The sequence below is a fragment of the Sinocyclocheilus anshuiensis genome, unplaced genomic scaffold (assembly GCF_001515605.1).
Source record: "Sinocyclocheilus anshuiensis isolate Anshui unplaced genomic scaffold, SAMN03320099.WGS_v1.1 scaffold1202, whole genome shotgun sequence".
NCBI classification, from domain to species: domain Eukaryota; kingdom Metazoa; phylum Chordata; class Actinopteri; order Cypriniformes; family Cyprinidae; genus Sinocyclocheilus; species Sinocyclocheilus anshuiensis.
In genome coordinates, this window is record NW_015558601.1 from 78,074 (window position 1) to 93,369 (window position 15,296).

Below are 15,296 nucleotides of genomic sequence, written 5' to 3' on the forward strand. Positions count from 1 at the left end.
TTTTTTTCCTACTATTAAAGTCAGTGGGGACCAGCAACTGTTTGGTTACCCACATTCTTCAAAATATCTTCTGTGTTCAGCACAAGAATAAATAAAAATTAATACATGTTTGGTACAACATGACTGAGTAAATAATGAAAGAATTTTAATTTTTGGGTGAACTATCCCTTTAATGACAAGCGGCAGCATGTACTGCCACTTTAAGAGCTGCACGCATCTGTTTTTTCTCTTAACTGTTTACTTTCACTTTAGACATAATTAGCTGTGTTTATATGTAAACCTTGTTTGTTGTTGACAGTATTAGCGCAATCAGACGATAACTAAGTAATCAGGTGCTGTTTGACTGGCCTTTTAGTGTGCGCGCTCCGAATAAGCACGTTAGAACAGCACGCGAATGAAACGTTTAACTGGCAAGGATTTAAAGCCCACGGAAATAATGTACTTTTGTGATTGCGAATAAGTCTCGTGTGTGTAACTCTACCGAATCAAAATTTGATGTGAATGTGTCTCACGAGTTGCAGTAGGAGCTGGAGCCGGTAGACATAATACAGCGCATTGCTTGAGGTAGATGTTGTGTTTTGTTAGTAAATGTTTCATTATATTACTAGTGTTGCCTTCTTTGTTCACTATTACACTACTGCATATATTGCATCTGACACTGGTGTCGCCTAGTTTTGTAGCGTGAGCCCACACTTTCATTCGAACTTTCGCACGCAAACACACATACGCATGGATATCACACGCACGTCGAGCAAACCTCGGCCACATCATTCAGTGAAGAAAAATTACAAGCAGCAGCTTCTGTTCTCTGTACCCATCCCTAGCAGTGACAAAGCCTCTCATCGGCAGAAAGAATTTGGGTCCAACTGGAAACATTGTGTTCAAACTGGGCAAAGACTGAAGCCCGAGTGTGTAAAGAAGTCAGTGAAAGATGGAGGAGGAAGTGTTATGGTTTGGGCAATGTTTTCTGCAGCAGGAGTCGGGCCTCTTACACAGCTACATGGCAGAGTGAATGCAAATGTTTATCAGAACCTCCTGCGGCAACATGCAGTTCCTTCTCTGCATTCATCGCCCAATCAGCCTGCAATTTTCATGCAGTACAATGCCCCTGTCACACTGCAAAACAGGTAAAGCAGTTCCCTGAAGCTGAAAACACTGAAATAATGAAATGGCTGGCCCAGAGTCCTGATTTTAATCCGATTGAAAATCTCTGGAAAATCCTTGGTGACAAAATTATGGCAAAGAAACCCACTACAGTCACTGAACTGTGGAAAAGACTGGAAGAAGAGTAGACCAAGATCACACCAGCGTAGTGAAAGAAACTAGTGATGTACTGCAGCCACAGATGTCATTCAAAGCAAGGGCCTCTACACTTCCTACTAATTTCTGACAGCTGTAACTCTCCAAAATTTTAATTGTAATTTTCTTTCGTGCTATGTGCTGCAGTGTTGGGAGTAGCTAGCTACAAGTAGCGACGCTACTAGCTTAACTACATTTTTCAGTAGCGTGACAGTAGCGACGCTACTTTTAAAACAGTGTAGCTTTTCCTGTAGCTAACTACTTTTTCCAGCAAGTAGCGGTGTAGCGCGACCAAACGCTACATTCCGTTTCGTGTTTGTCGAGTCACGAGCCTGTAATGCAGTGAAGCAGCACAGCGTCTTCTTCTGACGAGATCACAAACTAAATTTGTTCATTACTGCCATCTGTTGTGATATCACACATCTCGCGGCTTTACAGTGTGTCCAACGACAAGAGATCCTCTGATAATTTGGCAAAGGATGTACAGGAGTGGATATTTCACATGAATCAACTGTAATTTATGCAAAACAAAGATTAAAATGTGGTCTACGTCGAAGACTTAAAGCATATACAGGAGGTGAATAATAGCATTTTTAAACTGATTAATTTCCCTGCTTTATTGCACTCTATATCAAATATCTATTTTACAATGATGAACCGTCATAATATAATCTGTTCCCCCACAGTTTTGAACACTACTCGAACAGAAAATAAAATCACAATAGTGTACTTATCATTTGGCAAAGGATTGTTGTGGCAGGATTCCACATAAAGCATAGTGTGCACAGCTGATGATTGATGTCTCAGAGCGGCTCCATTAACAGTCAGTAAATACTGCATGTGGTCTGTGAGGTCCTAACGCCCTATTATGGTGATGGGGACACTATACTGTCAAAAAGCACAGAGACGTTAAACCGAGGTCCTGACTCTGTGTGGTCATTAAAAATCCCAAGATGTTCTTCAAAAAAGAGTAGGGGTGTAACCCCGGCATCCTGGCCAGATTTGCGCATTGGCCTCTGTCCATCATCATGGCCTCATATTTATCCCAATATACTGATTGGCTTCTTCACTCCTTCTCCTCTCCACCAATAAGCTGGTGTGTGGGTGTTCTTGCGCACTATGGCTGCCGTCGCATCATCCAGGTGGATGCTGCACACTGGTGGTGGTTGAGGAGATTTCCCCCTTCTATGTAAAGCGCTTTGAGTATCCAGAAAAGTGCTATATAAATGTAACTTACCAACAGCAACATTGCAACCACGCCGTGCCACCTAACACAAAAGTAATATAGGAAAAATCTTCAGTTCGTGTTTTTACACCCTGTGTTAGACTATATCAACTTGGCCATAATACTGCATGTAATATTATTTTAAATGCTATATTGCACTTTAAGAACTTATCACAGAACTGAACCACAATTGCCTCTTCCCATCCATGTGTTGATGACCTGAGTATATTCCAAAAGTGTAAATGTTTTAAAAATGTAAATTCACATTGATCTTTTTTCCTTGTTCCTTGTTCCACAGGTGTTCCTTGTTAGCTCATTAGTCTGTGTAAAAATAGCTCTTGTTTTTCTATTGTCTTTGTCTAGCTTTCCTCACTGTAACCGCTGTTGGTAAATTATCTCATGTGTAGTTCATGTTCCAAGCAGGGCTCTGAACCGGTTCAAGGAATGAAAATGGAAACAAACTAAATTTTGACAGAACAGAACCAGAAACAGAAACGAAATCAAATTTTATAGTTCCGAACAGAATCAAAAAGTTGAAATGGCCATTAACTGGTTAATAACGTTATTTTATCGTTCCATTTAATATTTGAAATTTGCTGTCAACCAATCACGAATTCCAGTAGTACGGCCTGTGCAAATGTGACGCTGACGCATCCAACGAGTGAAATGCCCGCGCTCAAGAACTCATCATAGGTAAGTCGCAATGGCAATGCACCGGTGTTGGGCCCATTTTTGACCCCCAAAATTATTACCCCTCCCGTTGAAAATCGCTATCTGATTGCCTAATCCTAACCCCTCCCCCACACCTAACCCTAAAGCTACCAATACTAGGGGGGTAATAATTTAGCAGGGGTCAGAATTGAGCACAACACCGGCATTAGTTTATCCGAGGACAGTGTAAGTTAAACAGAATAAAACTATAGGCTTACATAAAAAAAGGAATATATTGGCATATACACAAAATATATTTCACGTTAACAACGATTAACAAAACGAAAGAAAAAAATGTGTGAGATATGGTTCATTGTGATGCGTTCCAAAGTTCTCGGAAAGGAAAACGAGACGGCAGAAAGTAGTTTTCTTTATTTTAAAAGCTTTACAGTTTTATTTATTTTGCAAAAGCTTGACAGTTTTGAATGACGTCTTCCTTCTATCTGTATAACCAACCAGCGTTGGTATGATATCGCACCGGCGCCTCACGCGCACACAGACACAACATATTTTTGTGACATTGCAGCCTGTTTATTATCAAAATAAAATACAGTTAAAGAAACATAAAAAGTTGCACTGCTCCGTTGTACAATCTGTTGCGTTCAGCGTGTCCAGCGCCTCACTGAGCTGATATAGCCGAAGTGAAGGATGATGCTTTACGTCGATTGAAAGTACAAAGCCTAGCCTATAATAAATAATGTTTTAGCATCTAGATACGTCGCGAATATGTAAACATTTGAATTCGTGCCGAATGAGAGAGGTAGTCATCAGTTTCACCTTAAATTAATTTGTTTAACGTTTTTATAGCCTAAACGCATAGCCTTAACTTTAGAGGATTTGTTGTGGAGAGAAACTAATAACTAATGTGTTTATAATGTTTGTAAACTTTTTGCTTTAGCCTACCGCCATTTTAGCCTACATTATTTCTGAATGTAATAGGGCTAATAAAATGCGACGTGATCCTATACACGACTTATGTTTTTTTTTGTTCTTTTCACTCTCAGAACGCAATCGTATACAAGTAGCGTTTTTAACAATGCAGCAAAAATTTTAAATATCTTAAAAAATACTTTAATGTCTTTAAAGTGTTAATAGATTTTTTTGTTGTTGTTTGGTAGCCTACATTTGGCCAAAATCAAGAAAAGATGATGTATTGGCTGTGACTAAGGACAGCGGGTTAAGATAGGCTACTAGATCTCTTCCTGTTTTCTTTTTCTTTTTGAGTAAAGAAAACGCTGAACTTTATTATTAGTATTATTATTATTATGGGCTAAGAAAATTGTTTATAAAAAATAACATTATTAACCGGTATTTCTTCTACTAGAACCGGTTTCGGAAAGGTAATATTACAGAGGAACGCAGGAACAGAAATGTTAAAATATCGATTCTGCTCGGAGTGAACCGATTGCATCAATTCAGCTCGCCTTCAGTGGACATTCTTACGGTCATCACTGTAGATTGTTTCTACTGAGACTCTTGATTCTTGGGTTGAAGTTCTTATTAGGACCATCTGGCAAGATGTAGGGTCGATTTCTCTTTATTTGTTGTTGTTTGGTAGCCTACATTTGGCCAAAATCAAGAAAAGATGATGATGTATTGGCTGTGACTAAGGACAGCGGGTTAAGATAGGCTACTAGATCTCTTCCTGTGGACATTCTTACGGTCATCACTGTAGATTGTTTCTACTGAGACTCTTGATTCTTGGGTTGAAGTTCTTATTAGGACCATCTGGCAAGATGTAGGGTCGATTTCTCTTTATTCTGAGGACAAACACATGAGAATTTCAAATGTCGTAATAAAGACATGTCATGTATAACTATAAAGAGGATGATATGGGATCATTGTGTTGAAGGTTAACAAGGTTTTCTGGACAAAAGCAATAAAGAATCAGCGATCAGTGGAGAGAAACACAAGAAGGATGTTTGAGATGTTTGTTTCTGAACAGACAGCAGATGTTTGTGATTCTTGTGGTTATTGTTGAAACCATCATTCAGAAAGTGAAAGTAAAGTTTAGATGCTGGGGCTCAAACAGTGAAAATTGATTCATCTGTAGAAGAACTTTATTGTCCTGTTTGCTATGAAACCTTCAAGGCTCCTGTTATTTTATCATGTAGTCACAGTGTCTGTAAAGAGCGTCTTCAACAGTTCTGGAGAATCAAGAAAACTCAGGAGTGTCCTGTCTGCAGGAGAAGATCCTGAAGAGATGACCCTCCTTGTAACCTTGTGCTAAAAAACTTGTGTGAGTCGATCCCGAAGGAAAGAGATCAGACTAAGAGACGTTTATCAGGGACTGAGGAGGTCTGTAGTTTACATGGTGAGAAACTCAAAGAGCAAAAGAGCCTGCGTGTGTAGTGTGCTTTACTTCACAGAAACACATGAATCACACAGTCAGACCCATTAGAGAAGCTGTTTCATCATATAAGGTAAGACAATATCATGGGTTTGATTGTCTTTTATCTTTGTTTCTAAACTGGCTCTCAACTCTTCAGTCGTGTGAGATACATACACTGTACCACACAAATACAGTATGTACAAAACCCACCAAACCTGTTTCAGATAGATTTCTCATGCTTACTCAAGAAACAAACTTGCGATAAAGAAACCATAACATGTATTTAAACAATATTTGTTCACACTGTCTCTCCCATACAATATAAATGTTATTGTATTTTCACTTTGTTCAATTCAAGGATGAGCTCAGTACAGAACTCAAGTCCTTACGAAGGAAGCTGATACACAGAGAGAATGTTAAGAAAGAGTGTGTAAAGACACTTCAACAAATCAAGGTGAGCAGCTCTGATGAACACTAGTGGTTCCCAAACGGAGTGTCACAGAATCTCATTTCAATATTTCAAATTTACACATGCGTGATCCATCAGCCATGATATACATGATAATCAATTTCTAAGGCTGTGTACAAAATCAACCCACATGCTTACAGTAGCTTACAGTAACGTCTCGAATACTGTCTGTATGAACATGCAATGGGAGTCAAGCCCGTATTGCTTTCCAGTAACGAAAGCCAGAGTGACTAAAGTAATATCCAAGATGGTGAGGTCTTATCACTTTTTGACACAACAAGAGTTCAGTTGAGAGAATGAGAATGCAGTTGTAAGACATGAAAATTTTCAGGTGTGAGTTCGGTTATAGAATGCAGTTGTCACTCCCATAAATAACTATACTGTGTGTCAACGTAACTCTATTAAGGACTCAAATACAGAACTGACAACCATGATCTGCTGCTGTGTGAACGTGGCCAAAGAGCAGCAGTAACTTTTTTTTTTAACTTGTCACAACTTGTCTAAATATGTTCACCTACGTCCATTTATGTACATAATAAGTATAAACTTAAAATAAAATTGCATCTTGGTAAGATATAAGTTAACATTTGTGCCATTAGATACTAGAGTAAGTTGAAACCCAATACTTACATTTAAAAGTGTAATACAGCATTTCGCTATCTCTTTCTCTCTTAAAAAAAAAGAAGAAAAATCTTATCATAAGAGTGGGCGTGGCTATTTGTAATTTCAATGTATCTGGCTTCTGGTGTCATCTTGTTTTGCTGCTTGTCTTTTGTCTTTACAGCACTTTGTTATTCTTCCTGTTATGTCCCTACGGCGGCTAATAAATCAGAAGTCTCACTCATTCAAAGAAAACAGCTTTGAATGTCCGTGTTGAAAAACGGATGCATTCATTGTACCCTTTAAATGAGCCTTCAAAATGGGACACCTTTCACTGCGCCGCTGTTACGCATTCAGCCTTGGATGCAGCACCAGAATTACTGTGAAAAATAAATATTGAGAAAATACTTCTACTGCAACGGGACTGAGCTTGACTATGGGGATAAGATCCAAATGTGAGCTTTATTGTACAGATTGTGGTCAAGACAGGCAGGGTCGAACACCAGCAAACAATTATATCCAGGCCAAGGCAAAAGAGTAATCCAAAACACAGGCAATGGTCAAGGCAGGCAGCAAACAATCATAAAACAAGGAAACAGTCCAAGGTTCAAAAACAAGGCAAGGCAAAAACAAGATAAGATTGAAACGAAAAATGCTCAGTAGTGTCCGTTAACAGTTAACAATGTGTGGTAATTGGTATTGCCATAGAGAAACATTGGAAGATCTGAAACTTTCATCAGTTTGATGGTGTTTATGCTACAAAAATGGAAAAACTATGTGCCTGGGGTACTTGTACCACTGATTCCAGGTATCATGAGAGGATGGGCAATATAATTTATTTTATAAAATGTCTTAAACCCAACCAAAACAGAGCAAAAATGTCCCTAACACCGTGTCCTAACTACACGTGACGCGACAAGAGTCCAGCAACAAGCAATTTGGGTGTCCACACCAGACGCGATGCGACACAACAGAATCAATCAAATATCACAGTCAATCAGAAGCGTGTGTGGCGGGCTCTCTCTGGAAGCACACTGCACTCGCAACGAAATGGATATATATATTTCAACTCATATTAGACACGTTTAGCTTTGAATAAAGCACATAACCACCTGAGATTATCTACTGTCATATAGTTTGTTTGTTGTTGTTCCAGCCTGATAGCACACGTACATCTCGGAGACGTCTATTTGATGTCTGCATTTACATCTACAAGACGTATTTTTTAGAGTGTTTGCTCATCTGCAATACGTCTATAGGACATTTCCTTTTAGATGTCAAATAGACGTCTATTATATGTTTTTAAGATGTTTAAGCTTTAGAATGTATGTCAAACTGACATCTGTAAGACATCTGTCAGAAGTTTGTAGACAGCAGATGCTTTTCAGATCAAGAGATCTTTAACAGACATCTTGCAGATGTACTATCTGGGGATGTCGCGGAAATAGAAACCGTTTCTAAATTAGAAATTTCGCGTGTCGCGGCTAGTTAGGACAATAACTCCGATTAACATGGAAAAGATACCTTTTATCGCGTGTCGTGGCGTTGTGTCGCGTGTAGTTAGGACACGGTGTAAACATTCAACCCCAATCCCAATGAAGACGAAAATGTTCATTTTCTGATTGTCATACTCTTATTAAGTTACAATTTTCATCTTCTCAAGCAGAACACTAATGTCATCTTGTGCTTCAGCAAGGTATCTCTGGCTAAAACTAGCTTACGTTAAAGTTAGTGAGTCCATGCTTACGTACAAACATAAATAGCAAACTGTTCTCACGTCATGTACATTGTAGGTCAAAAACACATAAATGAAGGTCTACATTTCAGTGCCTCTCCATATTAAAAGTAAATTAACTCAATCTAACACTGTGGTACATGAACAATGTTGATCCTGGATGCAGTGGTGGACAGTAACGGAGTAGCTTTACTTCGTTACTGTACTTAAGTACATTTTTCCTAAAAAAAACGAAACATTAAAATAACACAGACTAAAAATAATTAATGCGCGTTCATATTCCCCGCTGCCGTAACGTTAATACGCATTTAGCCTAGCTAACAAGCTCGCTGGTGCTAAGTTGAGGTAATTTTTAGATATAAAGTCACTTCCCACTTTGATAATTACTGCAGTTACCATGTTTATTAAAGGGTCATTTGGCCAGGGGTGTTTTTACAAAGGTTTGAGAAGAAAAAAATCATTATAAAAATATAATTATATTTTCCTTAAAATGTTCTTCCTAACTTCAGGCCTTATTCTCATGTCATATATAACTGTGAACTTTTACTGGAGTAATATTTTATTATACGGATCTGTACTTTTACTCAAGTACTTGATTTGTGTACTTCGTCCACCACTGCCTGGATGTTGTCATTGCGATCGTAACGACCGTAACATGAGGCTTCTCCCGTTTCACATTGTGATCTGTATTTTTACATATTTATTTTAAAATCTTTTATATATCCCACCATGGCATATTTAAGTCCCACTTGTGTCCAAAATTTATCAAAAACATCTTAGGACAAGGTTTGCACACTGACAGCTGTCATTGTAAGACAGTAGCAACTCTGTTTGTTTGGCCGAGTGAACAACAGTAACTAAGGGGGTGGGCTTACCGATAGTTTAACTAGAATTTGCATTGATCAAGTAGAGTTTTGGGACAGAAGGTAATTTGCATGAAAGACAGTGGGAAATGGCACACCCTCTACGGTGAGTAAAATATCTCTAAACTCCTAGGATCTGTATTACCTTCTAGTCTACTTCTTGTAAAATTGATCCTCATTGAGAGGATGGGTAAGGGGAAGGAAGGGGATGAGAAGGAACTCATGCATAGGTGAGAGAGGGGTTTCCCGCATTTTCTTTCAGTGAGATGTGGAAACAGATGTCTGTATGTTAATACACTTTGTGTATCAAAATCCAAAGATCAGATCAAGATGTAAAAGATCAAAGTGTTTGAGGTTCTGTAAATCTTACAGTTTGTATTCTAAAATATTTGTTTTCCTATATTTTCCTCGTTACAATTGGTAATTAATGATTGGTTTATACAAACACATAAAGCAGAATAGTTTATGTACTGTAATAAATGTTATGTCAGTTAGCACTGCATTACTCATATACTTCATTTATTTATTACCTCACCTGGAAATTACTTGAAATTACCTTTTTTTTTAACTGCAGCGATAGCGGGACACCTTTGTCCATATTAGGGATTTCCTGCACTTCATAAGTTATTTGGAGTGTCTATTTACACTAAGTGCAAATAGCCCACCTTGTTGGCAGAAGCTATTTACACTAACTCCGCCCACTAACATGTGACTGGGCTAGTCGACACTACAAAAGAAGCTTGTCAAACATCAGTTCCAGTGGCAATAGATGGTAAAGCATGTGCTTTTTGATGCGATCGACCAGGGTTCAAACTCTCCTTTTGCCGAACTTTCTTTTTCTCTTTCAAATCTCCTATCACATCGGAAATTCAATAAAAATTTAGGAAATAATCAAAAAGTTGAAAATAAAGTATCAGCTAGGGTTAGGGTTGGTGTAGGGAGGGCTTTATTGTCCCAATAAGGTGGCATTGATTTAATCATTTGAATTCAAATTATAATTTACACTCAATAAGTTATGATTGCGTACTGTTTTATAATGTTCTACAATACTGAGGTGCAGATAATTGTCACGATTTGCAATAAGTAGTATAAATAGCAGAAAACCCTGCTATTTTAACATAGTATAAATAGAATCCATTGCTATTTGCACTTAGTGTAAATAGCCCCTGCCAGAGATTGTCTTACTATAGGGAGATAAGAGGGTCTGTATTACTTACTATTGGAGAAAGCGTAACGGCTAACTCGGATCACATGTGCCTTAATAACCAACCACATTGCAGCCTTGATATCATTGAATCATGTCCCCCACGTCCCCCGAGTATTCTACGCCCATGATTATTTCTATGTTTAAACAGTAACTGTGAGCAGAGAGCTTATATAACTGCATATGACAGAGCTATTGTCACAGATCCTGTGCCTGCTCTTCCGTTCGCTCACCACCCGAGATCACCCGCTCATTACTATGGACTCTTGCACCACACTAACTGTTGCACTTCACCCCGGACTACATTTCCCATCATCCACTGCACTGATTACACCCACAGCTGCAACCAATCAACACGCCCATTTTGGATTACTCTTTTGTCTTGCCCTCAATATACCTGTTTGCCATTGTCAGAACCTTGCCTGTTTTATGACCACGCCTTTGAATAAAGCTTTGCAGATGGATCCGCACGTCTCACGTCTCGTTCGCCCCGTAACAGTTATAAAGTCATTGGTGATTGTTTTGAATCGAGCATCTCTAATGTTTTGTTATAAAGATTCACAACTCTAACTATGCCAATGGTTCAAATCATTCAAGTAAAATCATTAACTTGTATTTAACATTGTGACTTTTCAGGACATTTTAGAATGTTAGTAAAGTCATCAACAATAAATTTTGTAAGGTTAATTCATACATTTCTTAATTTAAAAGGATGCACAGAACTAATTTAAGCATTTAATTGCAACACATTTATTGTAAGGCTTTAGATTGAAAAGTAAAAGAAAAAACATTCTCCATGCACAGATAACTGAAGTGAATGTGATTTGATTTCAGACTCAAGCTAAGCACACAGAGCTTCAGATTAAACAGCAGTTTGAGATGCTTCATCAGTTTCTCAGAGATGAAGAAGACGCTACAATCACTGCACTGAGAGAGGAAGAGGAGCAGAAGAAGCAGATGATGAAGGAGAAGCTGGAGGAGATGAAAAGACACATCTCAGCTCTTTCACACACAATCAAAGACACGGAGGAGATGATGAAAGCCAGTGATGTCTGCTTTCTAAAGGTCTGATTTCAGATCATCCATTGATTGATTGATGGATGATTGATCGAGTTCTTGATTATCAATGGTGTGTTTGTTCTGCAGGAGTTTCCAGTCTCAATGGAAAGGTGAGTGATCTGCTGGTGTCTCTGGTCTCTCTGCTTCTGATCCAAAGCTACTGCAGTTCTGACTCCTGAATGTTCTTCTAGAGTCCAGATCTCACAGCCAGATCCTCAGACGCCTTCTGGAGCTTTGATTCATGTGCCGCGTTACTTGGGCAACCTGCCGTTCTGAGTCTGGAAGAAGATGCAGGGCATTGTTCAAAACAGTAAGTCTGCAGACAATCTTGCTGTTAAACTTACAATAAAAATGACGGATGGAGGAATATTTACAGATTTTAGCATTACATGCGAATAATCAGATGACCCACTACACCTGCCAAAATAAGTAGTGTACAACAGAGTTTACAGTTCTTCTCAAGCATTTCTGTCATTCCTGTATCTCAAACAGTAGAGCATAGTGGTAGCAGGACCAGGGTCACGGGTTCAAGTCCCAGGGAATGCATGAACTGATCAAATATAAACTTTCAATGTAATATATGTTGTTTTGAATAAAAGCATCTACCGAATTCATACATTTAAATGGAATAATATGTCCTTTATTTTCCAGGAAATAAACTTTCTGGGATGAAAAATATTTTTTCATAAGCGTTGTTACACCTGGCTCAGAGATGTAACATTAAGGCGACACAGTGGAATAAGTTAACGTAACAGAATAAATACAATTCTGTTATATAATAATTCACAATAAATAACAGAATTAAGCAAAATAACAATAAAAATGTCAGTATCAGTAGGGTTAGTCAGTACAAAATGCAAATGAATGGATGCAAAGTGCAAAATGAAGTGTTGTCAGTGCTAGTGAGTGGATGCGAAACAAAACATAAGTCACAAAATTGGAGCGCGGCTCTGGTAAACTGCCCCAAGCAACAGCTGAGCAGCGGCCCGACGAACTCTCGCACCAATGTTTAAATAAGAGCTATGACGGGCATCAGGTGCGCTCATGTCACCCCCCAATCACAAAACCTGCAACAGAGAAAAGAAACCAACACAACTCAATCCTAACAGCGTCCTGTCCAAGATGAGCAGCCACAGTAGTTTTCAAAATGTTACAATAACAAAACAACAACATCATACAAATACATACTTGAAAACATTTGAAATTGTAATCTTCCTTTAGCAGCACAAATTAAAGATTTAAAAGTACACATTGACACCAAACTTTGCATCTTCAGTTCATTTTGTAAAGTATTCCAATCACAAGGTGCTTAAAAGCTTAAAAGCGTGTGTCCCTAATTTAGTTCATACAAATGAAACCAAGGAGTATACAAGTTCTGTGAAAGGGCATAAAGAGAAAAGAGCAAATATATGATGGCAATAGACACAAAATAAATTTATAAATGAACATGTCCCAATGCTTAAGTTAAGCATAAGTATTGATAATGAGAACCAATGTGCTCTATTATACAACTCATAATGATGAGTTCTGAAATTGTGTGCAATACTGCATCCCAAAAGTAAATACAGTAAGCAGTATACATTGTACACTGTACAGTATTCATTGAGTAGTCAATTAAGTTCCATTGTGAACACAGTCATATGGACAATAGAACTGGTGCAGAAGCACCAGATAAAAGCAACATTTAAAATAATTAACAAAATAGACATAACCATTATTTTTGGAACGATAAGAGTTATTATAAATTTATTTTAATACATTTTATTAAATATGACAATGTCATTAAATATGACATTGTTAAACAATGCAGACAATAAAACATTTAATATCACTTAAATACATGTAATTTGGATATACTTTATATTCTGTTCTCAAAATTGTAGTTTTACCACAATGACAGCATGATGCACAGCAGGAATCATATGAACACTGGAAGTGTGTTTCTGAGATGATTTTCATGATTGATAAACGAGGTCCTCACTATCAGGTTTACATGTATTTATTCACACAGATCTTTAGTGATACAATAATTAAAAATAATATGTGTACAGTTTATTACTGATCAATATTTTAAGGTCAGTTTCTTGCTGATTGTTTTCTTCCATCAGCTCCTGTGATTCTGGATCCAAACACTGCTCATCCATGGCACATCCTGTCTGCTGATCTGACCAGTGTGAGAGGCAGCTGGAACTGTCTACCGCTTCCTGATAATCCAGAGAGATTTGACATCTATCCATGTGTTCTGGGTTCAGAAGGTTTTAACTCAGGAACACACTGCTGGGACATGGAGGTTAATGAGTGTCCATACTGGTGTCTTGGAATAACTACTGCATCAAACCAAAGAAAGGGATTTGTTTTCTTTAGGACTGGTGTCTGGAGTGTGCAGTATGGGCTCTTTGAAGCAGCTGGTTTTCCTGTTGAGCAAAGGCTTGAGCGTGTTAGAGTTGATCTGGACTATGACAGAGGAACTGTGTCATTCTCTGATACTGTAACTAACACACATATACATACACTCACAACCACCTTCACTGACACTGTCTTTCCATTCTTCTGTTGTTATGGAACTTTTCCTCTGAGGATCTTACCATTCAATAGTTTGTAAATGTTACACCTGTAAGTATGTATCTTCCTGTGTTCACTGGAAGTGCAGTCAGAAACTCAAGTGGGTGAGGAATGGGTCAATTGTTACAGTCAGAAATAAGAAATTAAGTAAAAACTAAGAACTGTTATAACCTTGCCCTGCAATATAAATAACTGTACCAGCTCAAACTTCATGTTCAACTAGCAGCTGCAACCTGCCACTCCTATCAGCCAGATGATCACTGCATGTTCATTGAAATATTACTTTTGGACATTCATTTCATATTTGAGGTGGATGTGCTTCCTTTCCGAGTCTGCTTCTTCTCAAGGTTTTTCTCTCCTCTTGCTGTAATTTTTTTTACCTTGTCACTGGGGACTCACATTTAATTTCTTTAAATCTGTGACATTAAAACATACATCACTGTAAAGCTGATTATTTGCTATAAAAAGTATTATCTTACATCAGTAGAACCCATGTGCACTTTTATAAGAGAAAATGCTACTGGAAATAATATTTTATTAAATATTAATGAATAAAAATATATACAAATTAAAGATTAACTTGACTAGAAATGAGCATGGACAAGGGAACAACTCATCAACAGCAGTTACACAGAACAAAGCAGGACAGGAAGCAATGGGAACAAGAGGGCTATTTAGATAAAAAGACGAATGATTAACCAGGTTCACAATCAAGACAACAAACCAATCACCAAACAGAACAGAACATGAATAACATGACAAAATCAACCAATGAAAACAACACATGAAACAAAGGAAGCACATGACAGGATCACATAAGGGTATGGGAAACGAATACCAAACAGGAAACATGACCATGACCGTGAGTTGTGATTAGTGAACACACACCCAGGCTGCGTTCCAGTCCGGTTTTTTATGCCCTTCACTCGCAAACTTCCCTCCGTCTTGTTCATTCAGATGTACGTCATTGATTACATTGCACGAGTGCCCACTACTGCCGGAACCTTTGCAATGGGCTGAACTGGAACGTCCTAAGCCCTTGATCACTTAGAATCTGCTATAGAGTTGGTTTATTGTTTACATTTTTCCCCTGACAAATTTGTTTGGTGCAGTATATAGGAATGTTTGGGCTGTTGCAAATGTTAAAAAATTTTTTTTATATATTAAGAGTTGTTTGGGGTGGGGATAAATTAAACGCGATCTGCGATGACGTCATAATCGTGTTGCATTGTGGTCT

At 38.1% G+C, this 15,296-nt stretch overlaps 1 protein-coding gene and 1 pseudogene across 1 annotated transcript in view; one reads left to right on the forward strand and one right to left on the reverse strand.

Annotated features, from left to right (window-relative positions):
• LOC107680169 (gastrula zinc finger protein XlCGF8.2DB-like) overlaps positions 1–2,703 on the reverse strand; it is a 23,491-nt gene extending 20,788 nt beyond the window's left edge. The window contains exon 1 of the mRNA XM_016475957.1: positions 2,693–2,703. The gene's annotated coding sequence lies outside the window, so the exon portion shown is untranslated. The remainder of the gene's footprint in view (positions 1–2,692) is intronic.
• On the forward strand, positions 730–14,099 carry LOC107680157 (tripartite motif-containing protein 35-like; annotated as a pseudogene).
• Positions 14,100–15,296: the final 1,197 nt, after the last annotated feature.